This window comes from Podarcis tiliguerta (assembly GCF_965153285.1).
Source record: "Podarcis tiliguerta genome assembly, chromosome: 14".
Lineage (NCBI taxonomy): Eukaryota > Metazoa > Chordata > Lepidosauria > Squamata > Lacertidae > Podarcis > Podarcis tiliguerta.
The window spans coordinates 20,917,210-20,942,033 of NC_139547.1; the positions used below are offsets into that span (position 1 = coordinate 20,917,210).

Below are 24,824 nucleotides of genomic sequence, written 5' to 3' on the forward strand. Positions count from 1 at the left end.
GGTTTGCACATAGTAAAACACAGCTGTACTCAGGGCTGGACATTTGCTGGAATTCCATGGGAGAAAAGAATATGAAACTGTATTCAGAATTCAGCTTCGGAACATCAGCTATCATTTTATGTGAAAGCAAGTACAGTCATATCTTGGGTTACAACCACTTCAGGTTGTGTTTTTTTGGGTTACGGACCGCCACAACCCAGAAATACCGGAACAGGTTACTTCCAGGTTTCGGCGATTGCACATGCACAGAAGCGCTAAATTGCACTTTGTGCATGCGCAGAAGTGCCGAATCACAACCTGTGTGTGTGCAGACGCGCCGCTGCAGGTTGCGAATGTGCATCCCGTATGGATCACGTTGGCAACCCAAGCGCCCACTGTATCTAGACCTTGTGGCTGCAAATATTTACTTGAAAGTTTCTGAGCGACACTTACCAGATTCTAAGAACCCATGCAGACGAGTTAAGATTTCTATTGAGGAAATCTTGGGGCAGGGATTCAGTGCTCTGAATAGTTTCTTGCCTTTCCCCAGTAACAGAAAACCCAGATTTTCTGGATGTAAAAACTGAAGAAAAGCAAAAAACATTTTTTAAAATGCTCACTTTTCCTAAATTTATAGTGAGCACTAAGGATAGCAAGATCTGTCAGTTTTTGTTCTCTAAGTTACTCACTTTTTCCAATCTTAAACTTAGTTCTCCAAATTTCTGCAAGAAATTGTGGTTTATAAAATCCTCATGAAAACTCACCAGTGCTTTAGTGCAAATTTCTCCTCATCATTTTTCTATGCAGTTTTGACTAATGTACGTATTTCTGCAAGCAATTTTTCTTTAGACAGTGAGTTGTTGTATCTTATTTTCATTAATATATTCATCTGTAGGTATATTTTTACCTAATATATGTGTTTTTGTAAACAATGGTTGGTTGGAGAACTGCGAAATTCAAACAAGCACAATTTCGAAGGATGACTGTGTTTTGGTTCTCATGTTGCTTCAGAAAGTGCGGATTTGACAGATTCATCTTTAGAGGCGAACTGAATCAAATTTCTCCCCCATCCCCACAGAGCACAGAACTTAGCTTTTCTTTGTGCAAAAGCTGGATTTCCTGGGTACAGAATTCATTATGTAATCACACGTAGAACTTTCTTAAAACCAGGGCTATTGGCTACAAATGACTTGGCCACATGACAAGGGATGACAACACGATGTCTAGGAGAAAGGACTACGTCTAGAGTAGTCCAAAGGAAGTTATGCAAGGGAAACTCACTGGGGCAAAACAGTTACAGAGACAAAAGTGGAACTTGCTTATAAGTGAGCTATTCAAAGCAGCAAAAAAAAAAATTGAAAGGAAGGGGGGAAGTAGAGGAAGAGACCACAGATGGGTGGTGGGAAAAAAGAGGTGAGAGATGCAAGCTTAAAGTCTAAACAAAGGAACAATTGTGTTGCATCCTTGACGTTTAACAAGGATGTTTACAGAGCCTCAAGGGAAGATGATCACTGTCAGTGGCTGCTCAGAGCATGAAAGGGTTTGGCTTTTTTTGGTTCTCCTGCTCAGGAGGAGTCTTGGGGTAGGAGGAGGCGGTTGTGGGGAGTTGATTTCCCTACAACAGTGTCTTTCAAGCTCTCCTGCTAGGCTCACAAAAGAATAATCAGTAAGGGCAGACAAATGTCCCAGGACAATAGCATGGCTGATCTTACACTGCTGGGGAGTGTCGGTCACATCCCAGGGCATGCCCTAAGATCAACAAAGAGCAATGCTGAGGTCCAGCTCGCTTGGCTGTCACCCTGCACATCACAGAGACCTGTCCAACTATCAGGGTCAGTCCTACCATTAGGCAGAGGGAGGCGGCAGATGCTGGGGAAAGGGCAAAGGAACAGAGGTGATGCGCTGCTCGGGACAAAGTCGTGTGAACCACATAGCAGGCCCTGCACCCTCTAAGTCATGGGTGGGGAACCTCCAGGTGTTGCTGAGCTTCATCTCCCATCAGCCCCAGCCACTGCAGCCAATAGCAAAGCCTGATGGGAGTTGTAGTCCAACCTCATCTGGAAGACCTGCTCCCTGCCTTGCAGATCTTTGTCCATCTGGCCTGAGAGGGGAGGGCCCTGACTGACGCTAGTTACAAAAGCTGAGACTGCTGAACAGAGTGCTATTTAGGGGTTTCTGTTGGCGCAGGGAGTGTTGCTGGTTTTGATATTGTTTTTGTATCTTTATTTTATACCTTTTTATGATTGAATAATAAAAATAAAATACAACAATGTTTGTAATCTGCCCATCTGACTGGGTTGTCCCAGTCACTATGGGCAGCTTTCAGCATATATAAAAACATAGTAGAAATTGTTTAATTTAGTTGTGTCTTTTGGGGTGTTTTACTGTTTTTTACTGCTTTTGTTATGTTTGTAACTATGTTGTTTTTTCATGTTGTAAGCCACCTTGAGCATGGTTTTAACTATGGAAAGGTGGCATACGAATAACATCATGTATGTATGTATGTATGTATGTATGTATGTATGCCAACCACAACCCCCAAATCTGCTCCAGAGGGTCCCCCACCTGGAGAGGAAAGGAAAGGAAGAGGAAAAGGAAGTTTTGATGTGCACTAAAAGGTGTGTTGTGCCAGTGGAGCTGCAGTGTTGGATAATACTGAAATCTGTTGTTGTTTTGAAGAGATACAGAAGAGGTCAGCCTCTAGTAACTTCCATTGGCTCGTTGGGCACCCTTCACAGAAAAGTGCAATACTTTCAAAATCCCTGAGAACAGATCATGCTGAAGATAGGACACTGGAGAAGAATGCTGCTGCTGCTGATTTATTTAATTTATGTACTGCCCTATACCGGGAAGTCTCAGAGCAGTTCACATAAAAGGGTCACAGTATGTAACATTAAAATAAAAGCAATAACTCAATAATGCCTCCCCCAAAAAAGAGCCACATTTTAAAAGGGTATGGCCTGGTTAAAAAGGAGCGTTATTGCCTGGCGCCTAAAGGTGTATAATGAAGGCGCCAGGCAAACATCCCTGGGGAGAGCATTCCACAGACGGGGAGCCACTGCAGAGAAGGCCTGTTCTTGTGTTGCCACCCTCCAGACCTCTCGATTAAGAAGCTCAAGCTCAGACCTGTTGGTGGAAGACTCAGCAAATCATCAGGGCACAAGACACCCAAAACAGGCCAACGTCATTAGCAAAATACAGACATGAAAGAAAATAAACAAAGCTGCTTTTTAAAGCAGACAATATTTTTACAAAAAGGCCGCACTAAAGTTCAAAGCAAGGCACGCCTATGCCTTCTTCAGAACTGTTTTGAGAGGAACTCCACAAACTGATCTCTTCCGTGTTTAAATTGCAACCCCAGTTTCTGGCTTCCTGATGAGAGCCAACAACTCTTAAGATGTGCTCCCTGCAACACTCACAGAGCACCAAGGTATGTTCCCCAGCAGTATCCTGTCTGCCGCAAAGGGAATTGCACTGCACCACCCAGAATGTAGTCAGGCAGCACCTACAACAGGAGCTGGTCTGGGCTGCAACTGGATTATACAGTACTTAGAAAATACAAGTGAAGAAGAAGAAGAAGAAGAAGAAGAAGAAGAAGAGGAGGAGGAGGAGGAGGAGGAGGAGGAGGAGGAGGAGGAGGAGGAGTTTGGATTTGATATCCCGCTTTATCACTACCCGAAGGAGTCTCAAAGTGGCTAACATTCTCCTTTCCCTTCCTCCCCCACAACAAACACTTTGTGAGATGATGGGGCTGAGAGACTTCAGAGAAGTGCGACTAGCCCAAGGTCACCCAGCAGCTGCATGTGGAGGGGCGGAGACGCAAACCCAGTTCACCAGATTACGAGTCTACCGTACTGCTCTTAACCACTACACCACATTGGATTCCCCAACACTCTAGCCTACCTCTCTTCTCAGTGATGCTCTGCACATCTTAGTGAGCACACATAACTGTGCATGCACAAGCCCTCTCCTGCAATTCCTTAGCTCCGTTTTGCCCAACAATGACATTTCATGTACCCATACAGCATCACTGCTATAATTTTGCAACCCTATTCATCTCCTCTGTGCAAGGTACCAACTAGGGTTGCAACAATCAGGTTGACTAATTAAAATCAGGAAGGTGGCTTTAAAAATGACCTGTATCAAACAAATCTTAACATAAAAAACACATAGGTAGAATGTGCACTTATACAAGAGGTAACCCCCTCTCATGGACAGGCAGGGCAGAATGCCTCTTCTAAGTGGCAGTGGCAGTAACATAGCTAAAAACAGAAGTATTTTTCCTTAAGCAAATTGCTTTTTATGCATATGCAACTATAAGGTAAAGGTAAAGGGACCCCTGACCATTAGGTCCAGTCGTGGCCGACTCTGGGGTTGTGGCGCTCATCTCACTTTATTGGCCGAGGGAGCCGGCACACAGCTTCCAGGTCATGTGGCCAGCATGACTAAGCTGCTTTTGGCGAACCAGAGCAGCACACGGAAGCGCCATTTACCTTCCCGCTGGAGCGATACCTATTTATCTACTTGCACTTTGATGTGCTTTCGAACTGCTAGGTTGGCAGGAGCAGGGACCGAGCAATGGGAGCTCACCCCGTTGCAGGGATTCGAACTGCCGACCTTCTGATCGGCAAGTCCTAGGCTCTGTGGTTTAACCCACAGCACCACCCGTGCCCCTTATATGCGACTATAGGCAGATTTAATTTATATTTAAAACCAACTCAGTTAAGCTTGCTAAAATGTTCTTAATAGGGCCAACCGCCTCAATTTCATCATCAATTTCCCAAGAAGCTCTCTTTCACAGCTTAAACCTCCATCCTCTTCAACCTGCCATTAGATACTTCTTAGGAACATGTGGATATAGGATATAGCTTTATACTGCATGATAGCATTTGTCCACTCAAGTCATTAATAGCCACAGTGACTGGTTGCTGCCTCATCACAACTAACAGGAACAGCAACTCCAGAATTGCAAGACTGGTACAGAAGCAGATAGGAATTCCTAAGCAAATCAGTTTTTTTAAAAAACACACCAAAAAACTGGAGGGTTGGGAGAGAGAATGAGAACTTTAAAGAGAAGAGCTAAAGCTCAGGGGGTAGAGGATTCACTTTGCATTCAGAAGGTCCCTGGCATCTCCCAATCCTGGAGATCTGCTGCCAACTGCTGTGAACCTACTGAGCAAGATGGACCAATGGTCAGTACAAAGGCAGCTTCCCCTGCGCCTAAAAATAATCTTTCTGCAAATAGCTCAAAGTGGTTCCAGGAAGAAATGTTGCAAAGTTTTCAACACGCCTCACTCAAAATTCCTAGAAATGCAGCCTCCAGCTCCTTCATCCAAGGAAGCGCTGCAAGCAGACAAAACAGGGACAAGAAGTAAATAATGCCAATAGACATCTTATCGTCCATCCTCTGAGAGAAGGGAGGACAGCAACAGCTTTCCTCCTCTTTGAATCCAGGCGTCTTGCTCTTCTGCTCCATTCCACTTCTGTCCACTCTGCAAAAGACCCCACTCCCACAAACACCATTTTAGAAACCCTGCCAGGAAGCAACTGTCTGCCACTCACCATTCTTGCCCTTTCTGCACTCTCGTTTCGGATAAAGCAGAAATATTGTCAGTGCGGTAACGGGTGTGTAAAAGGATTATCAGCTGGCTCTAATAATACTGACTGAGCTCACCCTCGTCATAAGCCTCTTTCCCTTGTCCAGAATCTGTAACACAATGCTCACTGTTTTACCACAAGTATTGATGCACATAGCTGAACGGAGAATACACAATTGCCTGCCCGCGATGACTCAATCTACTTTTCAGAAAGGTATGCGGAACTGAAAGCCAAAGCTAGATAACTCTATTCTGTGACTATTTTTATGCAGTGGCCCTTTCCAAACATAGCCTTGTTCTATCTGCTTTCAAATTGGAAAATAAAGCAGCAACTCAATAGTTCCTTAAGACAACTAAACAACTTCCGACTTGTCCAGAATACAGCCGCACCAAGTGTTTGTTGTGATATGTTCCAACTGCGAAGCCCCAGTAATGCTGTACCAGAGATAGTTTGCACTATACTCTGAGAACAATATCATGGTATTTTGAGGAACTGCAGTTTGTTATGGGTGCTGAGAGTTGTTAAGAGACACTCTATTCCCCTCACAGAGCTACAGTTCCCAGAGTTCCCTGCGAAGAGGGACTGACTACTTAACCACTCTGAGAACTATACCCATAGAGAGAAAAGGCACCATTTGGATTCTCCATCTTGAGCACCAACATTTCTGATTTTCTGTTCTAATGTGTTCTGCACTTCAGTACAGTGGTACCTTGGTTTACGAACTTAATCAGTTCTGGAAGTCCGTTCTTAAACCAAGGTGTGCTTTCCCATAGCAGCGGGAGACTCAATTTTAAAATGGAACACACTCAACATGAAGCAGAATATGTTCTGCTTCAAAGGCAAAGTTCACAAACCAAAACACGTACTTCCAGGTTAGCAGCGTTCTTAATCCAAGTTGTTCATAAACTAAGCTGTTCTTAAACCAAGGTACCACTGTCCCTCGATTTTGTGCGTGAGAGTGGTGCTGTTTGGAGACATAAGTATGGGCTCTTGGAGAATGAGGTGCATGTATGAGATTATGGGAGTATGTGTGCATTTATCTCACTGTTCTCCCTCTATAAACATTCCCTCCCACTCAACACTCAAGAAATAGGGGGGAGGAAGTGGTTTTAGCTGGAATAAGCAGAGGTCAGACAGGCTGGAAAACCAACTAACCGATTCCACTTCTGGCCCAGCAATGTGGTTGGCGGTGGGTGAAATAAGGTACAGCCAGGGGCAAAATATTTCAAGAGCTAACATACAACGCAAGAACATACTTCTGTTCCGTTTAAATGCTTTTTGGAAAACTGCAGGGTTTTGTTGTTGTTGTTTTTTGTTTAAAGTAATAACAAGTATTTCAGAGTGCAAATTCACAAGGAGTACACTGAGTACATTGAAGCAAGATTTATCTTGCCACACCTGGAAGACTAAGTACTTAAGAGCAGCCCTGCTGGATCTGAGCAATGGTCCGTTCAGTCCTGCATCGTATTCTCGCAGTGGCCAACCAGATACCTATGGGAAATCTGCAAGCAGAATGCAAGCAACTGCTATTCAGTGGCACGCTCCCTCTTACACTGGGGGCCATACAAAGCAATCCTGGCTAGTAGTCACCGAATTTGTCTTTTAAAGCCATCTAAGCTGTTGAGCATCCCCTCTCCTTGTGAAAGTGGGCTTCCTAGAGACTGGAGACTGGGCCTGATGGAGTCCTGCAATTTCCATACACCAGGGGTGGGGGTGTGCTTTAGGCTTGGCATTGATAATAGTCCCCCCAATGTCACACAACAAAAGATTTTTCAGACACACAGCGGGGTGGAGGGGCTTCCCAAAGCAATGTGTGATCCAGCTGTTCTGCTGCTCAAGAGCCAAAAATCAACACTGAGCATGTCAAAGTCAATGGGCTGTATCCAAGTTACAGCAGACACATTGAAATGAATGGACCTAAATTAAGCCACGTTGCTTTATTTCTTTAGGTGGAAGTCGGTGTCACAATAAATTTTTAAAAGCTTACTAAGGAGATCATTCCATCAGCATAAGCATTTCTGCTCACCAGACAAAACAATCTCCCTTCTTTCACAGGCAGACAGAAGCAGTCTGAACACCAGTTGCTAGAAACCACGGAGTCCTGCTTGGGTCCTGCTTTAAGATTTATTCCCCAGGCATCTGGGTGGCCATTGTGAGAACATTGTGAGAACTAGATGGGCCAATGGCCTGATCCAGCAGCCTCTTATTTTTTATTATTTTTTTGTTCTCCCTCCCCACCCCCAATTCCGTTCTGGAGGATTTTCCTGATACTTCCAAGCATTTGGGGAGAGGCAGGGGGAGAAATGTACAGTTGCACCAGTGGGACTTGTTGCGCTAGCACAGCAACTTGGTTGAATCTGACTCAATGGGTCTACTTTGAACAGGACTTGCCTTCCCTGTGTAAGACCCTTGGACACAACTTTGGATCCCAGCTCATTACATGCATTACAGCATGAGCACCTGAGAATGTAAGAGACCTGCTGGATCAGTCAACAGGCTATCTAGTGTCAGGTCAATTGGAAATCTCCATAAAAAGGTATAGATTATTATGTGTGTGTGTGTTTTTTAACTTACTGTAACTGCATGAAGCAGCATGCAAGCTCCAGCAACTTCTGCCAAACCCCAAGAATCAGGCACAGCAGATCACCATAAATTATGGCAGAGCCCTAGAGAAAAGAGAAAACATTGTGCGTAAGTAGAAAACATGGAACTTACCAACAATACAATGACTAGTCTATTTAACTGTTTGGCATATATATTGATCCTTTATTAATTCAACATCTTTGTATTTAAACCAAACGTTCACTTTATTAACACATAAGAAGAAAGAAAAACAAAACAGAATGAAAATTAAGATTAAACATACGCGCGCGCGCGCACACACACACACACACACAAAGAACAAAAGTTGGGTTGTTTAATTCATATTCCCTGGGGGAATATTATTATTATTATTATTATTATTATTAGGGTTGAGGTAGAAATATTTAATCTATTTATAAATATACCCTGGAAGTCGTTGTTGTTGTTCTAAGGTGTTTTGTACTTCTGCAAACCTTGAAGTTTGGCAACACTGGCATTTGTAGCTGCTGCATTTTGGTGACATAAATATGTATCAATTTTTAAGGGACAATCGCAAGAACTTTCTGAAAGTGAAAAGGGTACAAACCCACCATTCAACTTTACCCAACAGTAATTCTCGTGCAATAAAATCTGCCCCAGATATTTTAATCACCTTTAACTGTAAATTAAGACCTAATCAAAATTTGAAGGGAAAGCGCTGCAAGAGAGATATAAATATTACTTGGGGAAATTCTCACCGAACTGGTAAATGCATACAAACGTCCCAGCCTTGACTGAGCTTACTACTTCTGGTTGCACATTTTGCAGGAAGGACTCAAACAAACTGGTCCTCTGCACACAAAAAATTGCCTCCGAATAGAAACCTATCATGACAGAATCCCTGACACACTAGGTTTCTATTTGCAAGGAACCTTTTCACATGGAAGGGCCCTCTTCAACCAGGTGAGCACAACTCCAGGCAGGGATTTACCACTAACAATGAGAACTTGGTCAAGGGGCAGGAATAGCTGCAAGTGACTTAACTTGGCATAACTGGTGCCAAATGTACTGCTCTTGCTTTCCATTGGACCACATCAGCAAGGCAGAAGAGGGGTCTTGTCTAGGGAGCCCAGGACCTCCATACACACTGCCCAGCCTTGCACTTGGGGGAGGTCACTTCAGTGATTGCTAACACAGTGGTTTAACTTCACCTCTGGAGATGCACTTCACTGTCTCTCAAGACAGATGGATGTCAACAATGCCATGCAAGTATGAATCTAGACTCATGGTTTCAGAATTCAGAGCAGAATCAAAATGAACTTAGGCTTTAGGGATGCTCTAAAGCAGGCTTCGTCAAACTTGGCCCTCCAGATGTTTTTGGCCTACAACTCCCATGATCCCTATCTAGCAGGACCAGTGGTCAGGGATGATGGGAACTGTAGTCTCAAAACATCTGGAGGGCCAAGTTTGACGAAGCCTGCTCTAAAGCAATGTTAGCAATTAGTCCTATGTAGTATCAAATCAAGGTAGAGGTGAATCAGAGGAGGTGGGATGCGGTGATTTCACAAGAATGAAAAGAAGGCAGAAGGAACTACTCAGCCCCAGAGCCAAATCCTGATACTATGGTTCGGTTTCATATCTCCCAGCCACAATAACTTCTCTTTCCCCCACCCAGTGTTAGAGATATAAGATAGGCGCCAAATAGCTCCTTAAACCAGGGCTGCAGTCACCACAACAGAATGCCACGTTGCCATCTTGGAGCCAGATGGCTCGAAAGTCGTATCTTTCAATAGGACCTTTTGGTTCCTGAAATGCGTTCTGACTGTGCAGATAAGGTATAACTGATCCCCAGGCATACACCCACACACAGTAAAGATGCCAGGAGCCATCCTAATGCCCGGGCATCTTTAAAGGTAAAGGGACCCCTGACCATTATGTCCAGTCGTGACCGATCTGGGGTTGCGATGCTCATCTCGCTTTATTGGCCGAGGAAGCCGACATTTGTCCACAGACAGTTTTTCCAGGTCATGTGGCCAGCATGACTAAGCCGCTTCTGGCGAACCAGAGCAGCGCACGGAAACGCCATTTACCTTCCCGGAGTGGTACCTATTTATCTACTTGCACTTTGACATGCTTTCGAACTGCTAGGTTGGCAGGAGCAGGGGACGAGCAATGGGAGCTCACCCCGTCGCGGCGATTCGAACCGCCGACTCTATTACCATGAGTGATCTCTTATAAATTACCATGTCACAAAGGGGATTTATTAGGTAAAGCTTATAAGCAATTAGCAATTTGACTAAGCCAGAAGTAGCAGCTGTTGCAATGTCTCTCAATAGGAAGCAAATTCTAACGATGATTAAAATTACTGTGGCCAAGCAGATCAAATTATGTCTGAATTATCTGAATTTTGAACCCTGTATAAAACTATGCAAACTGGCAATTCTTAAGAGTTTTAAATAATTTATTCAGTCTTTAATAGTCATGGGTGCACAAAGAGGAGGGCTAGGATACCTATGCAAACCACTGACACAATAGAAATAATATTCAGCTGCCTCTTTGACTCCAAGGATTTTAGCAGTCATTACCCACACAGTACACCTCGGCGTAAGTTTTTCAAACTTATAATAAGCTGAATTTCTGTGTCCAATCAATGCCACTTCCAGAGCTGCTCCTCTGGAAAACCCCAATGTGCCCTGAGCAATAATGATGATGATAACGACGATTTATCAGTCACTCTTTTCATGAGAAATTATCTAAAGTGGTGCCAGGAGACACAACTTCGGGAGGCCACACAGAGAAGGTTATCATCCCTTCTAGAGGAGGAAAAAATTCTACTGGTGTGCAGGATCTATCTAAGCACCAACTCCCAACCTTTGCCACACTTTCAAGTTACTAGGAAGTGGGGTTGGGCAGGGAGGGAACAGAGGGAGGGAACCCAGCTGAGGGACAGAGCTCACATCTGGCATGGAGAAAGTCCAAAATTCAGCCGCTGGCATCTCCAGTTCAAACAAAAAGGTGATGGGAAATACCTCTACCAAAAGCTTCTGCCAGAGGAGACAGTATCAGCCTATAGCAGGGTGGCTAAATTGAGTGATTTTGTTAGGCTGCAGCTCCCATAATCTCCATTAATGCTGCTTGGGGTTGATGGGATTTGTAGTACAGCAACACTATCCAGAGGGCCACAGTTTGGCCTAGACCAGGCTTCCTCAACTTGGCCCTCCAGATGTTTTTGGCCTAAAACTCTCATGATCCCTAGTTAGCAGGACCAGTGGTCAAGGATGATGGGAATTGTAGTCTCAAAACTTCTGGAGGGCCGAGGTTGAGGAAGCCCAGCCTAGACGGACAAATAATCTGACTTGGCATCAGGCAGCTTCTTAGCTTTGGAAGACACATGGTGTTAGGCTGAAGCTTAACCTCCATCTCAACTTCAACCAAACACCTAAAAAGCAACCTTTTGCTTTGTTTTAGGTGATCCGGTCCCTCATAGGGCCTTGTAATTATAAATGTCCACCAATGCTCCACCTGTCACACTATTGCTTTCTCTAGCGGAAGAGTGGGGAACCTTTGCCCCTCCCGATTTCTGCTCAACAACAATTCCCATCAGCCCCCAGGAAGTATAGCCAATAGCCAGGGAGGATGTTGTAGGTTCCCGACACCTGCTATGGGAAAACATCAACACAGCATACAATATACATACCCTTTGTCCTTGCACTACCGCTGTACTCCCAACACCAAAGCAATGGCACCTTAGCCTCAGGGCTGGAATCCTTTTGCAACACACAATTAAAAGGCCACATTCACACAATACGTCTGAAGAGCTTCCCTCAAAGACTTCTGGGAGATGTGTTTTGTCAAGAGCGTTGAGGATTATTATGGGACCCCTAACCCCCCCTCAGTGAGCTACAACTTTCTGAGTGGTTCCCTCAGAACTGCAGCTCTCCAAGGGGAGACCACTCTCAGCCCCCTTAACAATTCCCATAATTCTTTGGGTGGAAGCCATGCTTAAAGAGAGTTGCATCATAGTGCGTTAAAGGTATGGCATGAATGTGGCCAATTAAGATTCCAGTATCCACCGCACAACAACGTGGTTCTGCAATATCTCTATGCCTCCCCCTTTTCAGAATGTGTAACCTTTGGTGTTTGAAACCCAATGCTTGAAGACTTCTTGTCTCCAAAAAAAAAAGGGGGGGGACGACTAGCCTACGGACACTGGATTGGAATGTGACGCTCCCAGAGTTTTTAAAAAGAACAGTTAAGAAGCAGATTTATGAGCATTCCTCTCCAATTGTTTACTTTTTGGAGGTGGGGAGGGATTTACTTACGCAACTGCCAGATAAGGAGACCAAGGTTCTTCCTCCCTGTTATTCCAGGAGCAGGTAGATTGGACACAGAGGACCCAACGCACACACACTTACAACCCAGCAGCAAAGACTCAGATTAATTTTAAAAGGAGCTGCTGCTTCCTGCCCCCAACCCAACACAGGCCTTCTTGCTGGCCTGCTACCTAAGTAACCAATCTCTTGGGAAGTTGGGATGGAGAATAAGCAGCAGGAGCAGATTAAATCCTAAGCAACAAGGATCCTGTTTTCATGTAAATGCCCTGTACAATTAGAAGGAATTGTGAACAGACAAGGGAGCAAGCAAAGACAGAGGGGAGCAGAAGTAGGGTTTCAATGGTTTAAAAAAGAGGGTAGATTTAGAAAACAAACATTTTAAAATTAACATAATTCCCGCTCCCCCAGTCCAAAGAAACAAATGTAATCACATACGGATCTGCTGATCAGGCCAAGACTCTCAGCAGCCAGATTTTATGCAATTTGTGAACTTAAAGCTGCCTTTTTTTCCTGAAGGCTGGAGTTTTATTTTATTTGTATTCTGTTCTGAAGGCTGGAATTATATTTTATTTGTATTCTGTTGTATTTCTTAAATATATCTTTGTTGATATAAACCACTCTGAGGCCCACTGGCAAAGGACAGAATACAAAACTCCTAAATAAGATTTAAACAGATCTGGCCATTGTAATCTACTGTACAGGACTGGCGCTACTCACTTTTATTGTGTTCTGAGCCTTGAAAGGACCCTGAGAGCTTATTGCGATGACAGTAGTTTGTATTTTAGAGATGTTCCCTTAATTTGGGGCACCATGTCAACGCTTTCTTAAAGGGCTGTAATTTGTGGACATGCCCTAGTCATATGGAGCTGTTGAAGCAGAGGAAAAGCAAGAGACTGATGTTGTACAAACTGCTGGCTTGAATTCTGCTGATTATAGCTGTATTGTTAACGCCTGTCTTCCATCTGCAATCTTTTGGATAAAAAAAAAAAAAGAAATCACTGCACTGGATAGCCCCAGGTAGCTAATTCCCAGCTTATTTCAAGCCCTCTTTTCATTGAAAGCAATCTCAAAGCAAAGAAAGCCAAGAGTTGTATGTTCTTCCATGAAAAAGAAAACACAGAGAGAGAGAGATGTCATATTGCAATCTCATCTTATTAAGGCTGCATACATATGATACATCTAAAGCAAATTTTCAATAATAATAATAATAATAATAATAATAATAATAATAATAGGAACTGTAGTTTGTTAAGCGTGCTAGGAATTGTAGCTCTGAGGAATAAACTACAATTCCCATGGTTCTTATTATGGGGGGGGGGGGTTGCTTTAAATATACTTTAAAATGAGTTCATTTTAAAGCTAGTTGGGTTCCTTTTGATTGACGCATGCCAACTACTTCTCATCATCTTCTGTGCTGCTGTGGGAGTGGTTAATGGAGAAGAACATAAGGAACCTATGGCTTGTTTGCTTCCAAGACACCATGTGCTCGTTTCTCTTGGGGGGGGGGAATGTCTTCAAAATGACCCACCTCTGACCTCCCCACCCCACACTCCTGACTCAAACAGAGGAAATGAAAATACAAAAAAACAATACGCAGGGTTAGACTTTAAACTAACAAGGAAATTGCAAGTTAAGCCACCAAGCAATGCCCTCGCTTCACCTCTGTGGCATTCCTCGCCCCTACTGCCATTCCATCTAAAGGGACCCTTTGTCCTTCTGAATACCCAAAACTACAAGAGGGTTTGTCCACAGAAAACAGGTGGCCTCCACCCCAAATGGACACATGGTCACTTTCTCTCCCTTAAGCCAGACACTCTTGCCTCAGCCTCTTCCCTCCCCATATCTGCAACAAGGCAGAATAAATAAAAGGCATAACAGCATGTGGCTCAAGCGTCTCCCCTCAAAACCTGACATTTCTACAACTTTGCGTTGCTACAAGACTGGGGAAGGGCCTCTGAAATTTGGATGGTTGCAAGGTTAGGGTCAAGCCCTAGCCAAAGGCATGTCTATAGGCCTAACTAAATGGAGAAAGGCATTATACATCAACGGGTATGAAGATAGAGCTCTCTAATATCGTGCCCATTCGGCAGTTATATTTATGTGCTTTTTAATAATAACAACCAACACCTCGACGGCTTCATGACTCAACATTCCCATCTCGTCACTCCCTCGCTGTACAAGCCTATCTACCGGTTATTTCCAACACGGTTTCTATGGCAACGGCACAAGCAACTAATTAGGAGGGGACATGAGTATTTGTTCAGTGGCTTATAAATCTCCACTCCTAGTCCCAAGTCATAAAAAAGAGTCATCCTAGTGCAACTGGAGGTTTAAAAAGAAAAGAAACAAAAAATAAAAAAAATAAAAATGAGGAAGGTTTCGTTTTTATCGTTTTGCCATTTTCCAAGCAAATTTTTTACGAAACGGATCGCTTGTGGTTTACAACCAATTGAAAGGCCGGAATGTAAAATAGCAAGCTGACAGGAATAGCATCACACCACAACATCCACATTCCGGCTGAAACAAAAAACCTAAAAAGGGACGAGCTCAACCACACCACACTACCACCCCGGGGAAAATTCAGGTTTAATTCAGTTCATTTCTTTTTCCTTTCAAAAAAAATTTTTTTTTAAATCCTACTTTTCTCCACAGTGGACAGGTTCACCCATGCTAAACCATCGTTTAGTGCTACATGCATGCAGCTGGAAGGAGTCCAAGTGCGGACTTGCATGCTTCCACAAGAGCAAGAGGAGATGACTTCTTCAGAGATTTGTTCTGTTTTCCACAAATCCCGGTTTATTACTCACAAGCCAGAGCACGTCTGGCTTAAGAACAAACTGGTTGAATAAGCCAGCTTCAGAACTCATAGCTTGAAACTGGCTTGCCTTGAAATTGATAAGGGTTTGTTTTAAGCCACAACCCCCTACTTTGCAATTTGCGAACCAAGATTTGTGGAAAGTGGAACGATATGCTGCAGAAGTCCTTCCAGCAACTGCAGGAGAGGAAAGGGGGGAGTTTGAGAGTCAGCTGCTTCACTCGGGGGCAGCTCGTATATGTAGCCCTAAAGCAGCGTACTGTGACGCGCAGACCAAGCCAAAGCCTCAATAAATTACACAACAAAGTCCACTTTGTGTATGAGTGTTTTTTAAAAAGTCAGTAAAACACAAAAATATAAATAGGCATAAAAATACATTGTGGGCCCATGCTGGATTACTAATGCTCTTGAGGAAGGAGGAGTACATGAAGTACTTTTTGCTAAATCTATGCTGTGGTTTGTTTATGAGAACCAGGATTTGGGTGTAGAGCGCTGTACACCAAATAATAAAATACTACGCAACAGCTGCAGCTCCATAGTCAAGTACAGTGGTACCTCGGGTTACATACGCTTCAGGTTACATACGCTTCAGGTTACAGACTCCGCTAACCCAGAAATAGTACCTCGGGTTAAGAACTTTGTTTCAGGATGAGAACAGAAATCACACGGCAGCGGCGCGGCGGCAGCGGGAGGCCCCATTAGCTAAAGTGCTGCTTCAGGTTAAGAACAGTTTCATGTTAAGAACAGACCTCCAGAATGAATTAAGTACTTAACCCGAGGTACCACTGTATATGGTTTGCAAGTTTAGAGTCCCAAGTTCAATGCCCAGCCTCTCCAGGTATATCTGGGAATGTCCCCAGCCTGGAACACCCTGGAGAGCTGCTGCCAACCTGTGTTGGCAGGACTGGGCTAGATGGGTCAGTGGCACAAGGACAGGTTCTTATATTCCTAGAGGAGATTCTTTTGTGTTGCAAGCGTATATTCACAAGACCATTGTGGAAATCTCCCAGTTATGAAAAACAAAACTTTGCCCTTCAGTATTCTCAGTGTAAGAGTACAGCTAGGAACTATGCGCACTTTAATTTTTATCTTCTACGAAAAAAATGTTATTCACTTTATTTGCTAGTACAGTGGTACCTCAGGTTACAGACTCCGCTAACCCAGAAATAGTACCTCGGGTTAAGAACTTTGCTTCAGGTCGAGAACAGAAATTGTGTGGTGGTGGCGCAGTGGCAGCAGGAGGTCCCATTAGCTAAAGTGCTGCTTCAGGCTAAGAACAGTTTCAGGTTAAGAACAGACCTCTGGAACGAATTAAGTTCTTAACCCGAGGTACCACTGTACTCCATGTACGAATTACTGGTTATATCATTGTTAATATCCGACTGCACTGTAAATGTTTGTCATATCCTTTTCCAGCTTATATATTTTTCCTAAATGATATCAATTTATATGCTTCAAAGTTTGAGAGTTTATTTTATGAGTACTTTAACATGTTTTAACAAATATGATCAAAACGATTTTTTTGTTGTCACACTATGTTTTGAAATGAACCAGAATTTAGACCACTATTGCAGCGATGTATTGATTGGTATTTGGTTTTTTTGCAGTGATGTGAGCTGCTCTGGACATGTTTATGTGGGAAAGCAGCATACAAAAGTGAACTATGAAATAAAATAAATTCCGAAAAGCCCTCCTGGGCAATAAGCATCACAAGGTACCAGATATCTGGAGGACTGATGCCTTGGGACAATTGGATGCCCTCCTGATGCTGCTGTGTTAAGACTATAATAACCATCATATCCCACCATTGACCACTCTAGATAGGAACTGATGGGACTCAGGAGTTCACAAAGCCTGCCTGCCCTTGACTCCAGTCACCAGAGAATTTTCAGGCAGGAGTTTTGCCTGGACACCACCATGCTCTGGCTAAAAGGAAGAATTTTAAGGGGGGGAGGTGGAGTCAGCCACAGCCTTGCTCTATTTATTTTGGAAGTGCAGTTCATGAATTCAATAAAATAAGAAAAGACAGCAGAAATCAGGTCTGACAACCAACAAGAATTAAAAATTATTTTTTAAAAAACTGGAGTCAACAACAGCCTAATAATACTTTTATTTTAAAAAGAAATAAAAATACATTTATTTATTTATCCTCACCGTTTTCCCTAATGTTCCTGTGCAGGTTACAACAATATATTGAAAATAGTTGGAATATGATTTTCCATTCAACATTTGCAGCTATTGAGCCCGTTAGCAAAAGCACTTGACCGGCAAAAATGCAGACTCCAAAAGCTGTGTCACAAGTACCCATTCTACGTCCAGTGAGCTTTATGACCGAGTGGGCCCACATAAAAGCTAGAGAAGAAATGCAAATTCATCTTTTTTATTTTTTTATTTTTAAAAATCTAAGCAGGGACTCCTGCTTTTATTACAACAGACGTGTTGTACTTACAGAAGGCAGAGGCAGCGGAGAAGAACGTCAGCCAACTTAAGAGTGTTCCAGTAAAAACACAAACTGCACCTACTCAAACATATAACCCCTTGTAAATTCAGCTGAACCAATTGTGTGTGTTGAGTGTATGCATATCATAATAGCTCAATTTGTTAGTGAGTACACACACACACACACACACACACACGGTAACCATATGATGTTGTGGCCAAGTGACCTCACAGGATCATAGAATTGTAGAATTGCAGAGTTGGAAGAAGAAGGGTTTGGATTTGATATCCCGCTTTATCACTACCCGAAGGAGTCTCAAAGCGGCTAACATTCTCCTTTCCCTTCCTCCCCCCCACAACAAACACTCTGTGAAGTAAGTGGGGCTGAGAGACTTCAGAGAAGTGTGACTAGCCCAAGGTCACCCAGCAGCTGCATGTGGAGGAGCGGAGACGCAAACCCGGTTCACCAGATTATGAGTCTACCGCTCTTAACCACTACACCACAGTGGAAGGCACCTCGAGGGTCATCTAAGTCCTTATATATGCTTTATGGCCGGAGATGCCAGGGACTGAACCTGGACTCTTGGGTGCTTCCACATGGCAGCTTATGGCAAACTGGGTGCTGCTCGTTCATACAATTTTTCTGCAGCATCCAAATGTCATCCTCATGTCAAACTCATCTTCATCGAAATGCAGCTCGTATGTTCCCCTAATTTAATCTGGGTTTGATTGTTTTTCATTTTCAGATTTCTGTGGAAACTCTAGAGCAAAAAATTTGGGGGTGGGGGTGGTCACCACCAATAATTCTGGGCACAGTAACTGCTAACTAGGATGACACTGGATATTCCAGGAGTCCACCCCCTTCAGTTTTTCAAACAATAACCACCCAAGATAGTTTCACAGGGAGGTATGGAAAGGATTCCAAGCAGCCCAATATTGGTTTGGTTCTTAAAATGTTAGGAATTGCATTCATTGCTGCAAAAGGCACTTAAACCACCACGACTGTAACTAGTGAATTTTAGCTAAACCATGAAATAGAGAATGCCTCCTACACAAGCCTTCAGGTTCACCATCCCAGTTAATAATAATTGTGCGTATCAGGCTGTGTATGCATTGAAAGCACACACTTTCCGTCCCCTCTTTAAATAAATGCCCAGACCATGCTTGCATAAAGGTACAGTGGTACCTCAGGTTAAGTACTTTACTGGCTAACAGGTATGGAAATCCAGGCAATATCCAGAGGGCTGTAGGTTCCTCATCGCTGGTGTAAAGATAAGAACCGTAAGAAGTGAGAACAGGGGCTTTGAAGTTGCCTGTACAACAGTTAGCATTTGGACAGAAGGTCTACTGAGATCATGTACAGTGGTATCTCAGGTTAAGTACTTAATTCGTTCCAGAGGTCTGTATTTAACCTGAAACTGTTCTTAACCTGAAGCACCACTTTAGCTAATGGGGCCTCCTGCTGCTGCCGCACTGCTGGAGCACGATTTCTTTTCTCATCCTGAAGCAAAGTTATTAAACTAAAGCACAATTTCTGGGTTAGTGGAGTCTGTAACCTGAAGCGTATGTAACCTGAAGCGTATGTAACTCAAGGTACCACTGTATGTTAAAACATAGTTTAAGAGGAACAAGGTCTGATCTGCAAGATGCAGTAATGAGTAAAACAACTGCTTGACAACACCACAACACGGAGGCAGTGAGATGGGAGTGTGAAAGCATACCCCCAGAATCACAATCCTTTATTATTTGCAAAAAAGATTTATGCTCCAAGCCACCGTATACATTGATCCTTACCACTGGAAGAGCCAACGTGGCAAAAAAAACTTGGAACGCTAGACAAGAGCGTGGGAGCTGTCAAAACTACAGCCTAAATAAGTTAGTTAGTGGGGGGTGGGGTTCATCTTTATCAAGAGCCAAGCGGTGGTGCTGATGAGGGCCTATTCCCACGCTATATCATGTTGTCTCCTACAAAGGCATCTTGTGGTCTGGTGCCAAGGCGGGAGGGAGGGAGGGTCAGAGATAAATAACTACCCTTATAGCAAGGGGAAACGGGAGAACATGAGAGTCATCGAGGCACCTAGGTGACCAAAAGACAGCAGCGGCATGGGGGGGGGGGTTGTGGGAGGGCTTTTGCAAACACCTAACATTTATCACATCTGCAAAGAAGCTGTTCTGCATGGAATCCAGCTGCTGTACTAATTACCAGCCCACCACAGTGGGTAGAGGGGACCACACAAGAAAGGAAAGGAAAGGGGAGGGAGAGGAGTTAAGTTGCCTTAACTTGAAGATAAGGCTATCATCAATGCCGACTAGCCATGATGGTTATGTTCTGCCTCCATTTTCAGAGGCAGTAATGCTTCTAAATGCCAGTTACTGGAAACTGCAAGATGGGAGAGGGCTCTTGTGCTCAGGTTTTGCTTGTGGGTTTCCCACAAGACTCTGGTCAACTACAGCTACAACAGGACACTATATTAGATGGGGCATTGCCCTGATCCAGCAGGTCCTTATGCCTCTGTTTTACACGAGGGGCAGAACTTTAGGGTGCTTTCAGAGCTGACAGAAATGACACTTTTCAGTCATGTTTTACTTTGGACTTAGACAACATATACCAAATATATGAAGAGCTCCAATATTATTATTATTATTTTAAAAAGCTCTACCTTGTCCATATTCTGCTTCCATCAGCAGCCAACCAAATATCTTTGAAAAGCACTTGCAGAGGTTCTATTTAGATATCCTAATAGTCATTGGTAAACTTGTCCACCTGGGAATGTGACTAATCTTTTAATAAGAAAATGCCCAAAGCTGATCTGTCTCATAACAAAGAATGGACAGATTTTTTTAATTCTCAGGTTCTCATTTTTCTAGTCTCAAGTTCAGTTCATTGCCCTTTTCACATTAGATTGCGACTTTTTAAGTCCTCGTGAAAATCTGTCATCAGCATGTTCAGGGACATGGGCAAAACTGCTTGCAAGAAATTGTACTGCAATGCATATTTGCATGCTATTTTCATAAACATGTGCATTTTTAGGCACACTTTCCCCACTATAAACTCTTCTTTTTTTTTTTTAAGAACTGTACTGAAAAAATTCAGAGGAGTGCAAAATTTCAAAGGTTAACCGTTTCAGTTCTCACACTGTTATATGAAGTGCAGAATTGGTAGGTTTGTCTTCAAATGCACGCCAAGCCAAATCCCTATCCCTCCCTGCCAAATGCTGGGAAACAATGTTAGAAGTCAAGTGACACTCTTAGGTGTTTCACATTCAAATGAGCAGAGCTGTATTCTTTAACTATACAGTACAGACGACTATCGGCTATCAGCCTCTCTTACCACAAAGAAGCAAAACAATCAACCAAGCTCTCCTCCTAGCAACTTCGCTTCTCCCACACGGAAAGACATCCAATGGAGTATTTTGGAGAGAGCAGAACAGCTGATGCTCAGATTCGCATGCTATCACCAGGCAAGAAGAGTCAGAAATTCAACACAAGAGCCTGTCTGGATCAGGCCAGAGGCCCATCTTGTCCAGCATCCTGTTCTCCCAGTGGCCACCCCTGTTGGACTAGATGATCCATGGGGTCCCTTCCAATCAGTGTTAGATGTTCGCCAGACTGGGGAAAGCAGAATGTCACTTAGAGAAAGATCTGAAATATTTTAATTGAAGTTTGAATCATTCCGGATTGTTTTATTTGATGTTTTAATGTGTTGCAAACTGCTTTGAAATTTGTTCTTTAAAATATATAAAGCAGTATAGAAATGAAATGAATAATAGTACAGTGGTACCTCGGGTTAAGAACTTAATTCATTCCAGAGGTCCGTTCTTAACCTGAAACTGTTCTTAACCTGAAGTACCACTTTAGCTAATGGGGCCTCCCGCTGCCGCCGCACCGCCGGAGCACGATTTCTGTTCTCATCCTGAACCAAAGTTCTTAACCCAAGGTACTATTTCTGGGTTAGAGGAGTCTGTAACCTGAAGTATCTGTAACCTGAGGTACCATTGTAACAGCAACAAACTTCACTGTAGGGGAAAAAAAGACGCCTAGACATTTGTTGTGGCAGCTGTAACCTAGGTTTAAGGTGCCATTTGGATTATATATCTGAATTTCTGACACTGCTTCCAACTCTACAATTCTATGATTCAACGTCTATTGAGAAGCCCACAAGCAGAACCTGAGAACATCACTCTCTTCACCTGTGATTCTCAGCAATTGGTATTCAATAGCATATTGCCTTCGACAGTGGAAGGAGAACATAGCTTTATCCTCTACCTATGAATTTGACTAATCTTATAAAGGTCACGGGCGCTGTGGGTTAAAGCACAGAGCCTAGGACTTGCCAATCAGAAGGTCGGCGGTTCGAATCCCCACAACAGGATGAGCTCCCGTTGCTCGGTCCCTGCTCCTGCCTACCTAGCAGTTCGAAAGCATGTAAAAGTGCAAGTAAATAAATAGGTACCGCTCCGGGGGGGGGGTGGTAAACGGCGTTTCCGTGCGCTGCTCTGGTTCGTCAGAAGCAGCTTAGTCATGCTGGCCACATGACCCGGAAGCTGTACGCCAGCTCCCTCGGCCAATAAAGCGAGATGAGTGCCGCAACCCCAGAGTCTGCCACGACTAGACCTAATGGTCAGGGGTCCCTTTACCTTTATAAAGGTCACATCCACAAGAAAGCACAAGGCTTCTCCCAAAGAATCCTGTGAGCTACAATTACCAGCATGCTTAACAAACCACAGCTCCCATGGATTCTCTGGGGAAAGCCATGCGCTTTAATGCGCATGGCGTGAGATGTGACCTAAAATCCAAGGGGCGGGTTGCACCGAGGTCTCACGGCTGATTATTCCTATAACCAAAACAAAAACCAGGAGAGCCAGCTAATGGGCCAGTGTGCTCCACTTCCTCATAGCAAGTCATTAACTGCTGCAGAAAGAGTGAGCTTTGTTCCTAGCTAAACTGTGCTGGGAAATTGCTGCTAAAAAAGGCAAAAGGTGATGACAGAAGGGTGATGATGGAAGGATGAGGTCAAAGAAAGGAGAGGAGGGAATCTGAATGGAAATAGACCTTTCAGGCAGGCTCCTCAGCAGCTGGCCTTTGCTATCATTGCTTCCCATGAATAAGAAAGCCAGGGTGAGACACTAGATGGAAGTGTCAAACAGCACTTCAGACAAGTTTGTTATGGAGCCTGGCAAAATGCAGTCCATTGCCAATACCATATATTTATTCCAGTGACGAACAAAACAAATTCTTCATTCTCACAGCAAAGCATATCTGCTTCCGCTTCCACCAGTTGCTCAGTAAAAAAATGGCGCTATGTCCAAGATGGTAGTTTTGGAGCTCTGAAGAGCAAATGCTCAGAAAGGCTTTGTTCGCCGAAGCTAAGCAATGTTGGTTCTATCCTTCAGGTTGAGGCCGGGCTGTGTTAGATGTCCAGTGTGTACATCCACAAATTCTCCCTTAACACTGCTATAGGTAATGCCAACAGATCCAACAATTACTGGTAAGTCCAACACACAAACAAATGAGTGCAGGGTGGTCCACAGGATGAAGCCATTTCTGAATTCGCCTGGTCACCAACTGGAGAGAACGTCACCCTCATCAGCTTCAGTTTATCTTATAACAAACATCATTACACAGTGAAATAAGGCCCATACATCTAGCGCATTACGACACAGGAAATAGCTGCCTTTTTTTCCAACCCATATCCATATTTGCGGGTGTACACATCCACACCATACATTTAAAACCCTATGATACAACAGGGGTGGCGCTGTGGTCTAAAACACAGAGCCTAGGTCGGCAGTTCGAATCCCCACGAGGGGGTGAGCTCCCGTTGCTCGGTCCCTGCTCCTGCCAACCTAGCAGTTCGAAAGCACGTCAAAGTGCAAGTAGATAAATAGGTACCACTCCGGCGGGAAGGTCAACAGTGTTTCCGTGCACTGCTAGTTCACCAGAAGTGGCTTAGTCATGCTGGCCACATGACCCAGAAGCTGTCTGCGGACAAATGCCAGCTCCCTCAGCCAGTAAAGCGAGATGAGTGTCGCAACCCCAGTCGTCCGCGACTGGACTCAACGGTCAGGGGTCCCTTTATCTACCACTTTAAACTGTTATAGCTTCCACAAAAGAATTCATTTGTTTGTTAAATGTGCTGAGCATTGTTAGGAGACCCAGATTCCCCTCACAGAGCTACAAATCCCAGAGTTCCCTGGGAAGAGGGGTTGGTTGTTAAACTGCATTGAGAATTGTAGGTCTGTGCAGTTCACATCATAGTTCTGGGGAAACCAATAATAATTAGGGACACCAAGCAAGCTAAAAACCCCGGACTGTAACACTTAACATATCTCTGCCCAACAGCTGCATAGCTTGACCAGAGCAAGGCAGCCAAAACGAGAACACGAAGGAATGCAAAAAGCTTCTACCTCCTGAGTTAGAAGAAGAATGGAATGCCCACCCCTAAGACTTAATAAAGCTTTTTAAGGAAGAAGCTGAAATAATAATTTGACAATTTAATTATTAAATAATGGAATGGCAGGCTGCCATTGAGATCTTTGGTTAAAAGCACACACACACACACACACACACACACACACAAAAGTTCGTGTAGCAGTGAATTGTGTATAGAAGAGATGCATACAATGGCGCTGGCAGTAATCCAACACGCAGGGCCTAGCTGAGAGGTTTGGCTGTGAATCTTTCAGTGCTAAGCAAATGGATATTTATATTCTTCTGCGGCAATAGCAAATGGTCTTCAGTGAATATGAGAGAGAGAGAGAGAGAGAGAGAGAGAGAACCAACTACATATAACACAAACTGTGGATGAATGATTGAATTTTCAGGCTGCTGTCAATCATGGCATGTACACAGGTGAAAAAATTCTCTAAGAACAATAATAATGATTTGGGTTTTGATTATAAAATTAGGTGATCAAGAAAAACTCGCAAGCTATGTTTCAGGAGAATCTAAAGCAAATAATTAGCACCATGAGAATAATATTTTATCCAATTTCTTAGTGCACCCTTCAATATAAGGTCCCAGTGTGGGTTAAAACAATTTTAAATTACAGTATTAAAAACAAATCAGAACAGATTATAATCACAACAGGTGGATGG

The 24,824-nt window shown here is 43.6% G+C and overlaps 1 protein-coding gene across 8 annotated transcripts in view; it reads right to left on the reverse strand.

Annotated features, from left to right (window-relative positions):
• AKAP13 (A-kinase anchoring protein 13) overlaps positions 1-24,824 on the reverse strand; it is a 240,291-nt gene that overhangs the window by 172,748 nt on the left and 42,719 nt on the right. For all 8 annotated transcript variants that reach the window (XR_014504561.1, XM_083411731.1, XM_083411734.1 and 5 more), the window contains one exon: positions 8,152-8,243. The gene's annotated coding sequence lies outside the window, so the exon portion shown is untranslated. The remainder of the gene's footprint in view (positions 1-8,151; positions 8,244-24,824) is intronic.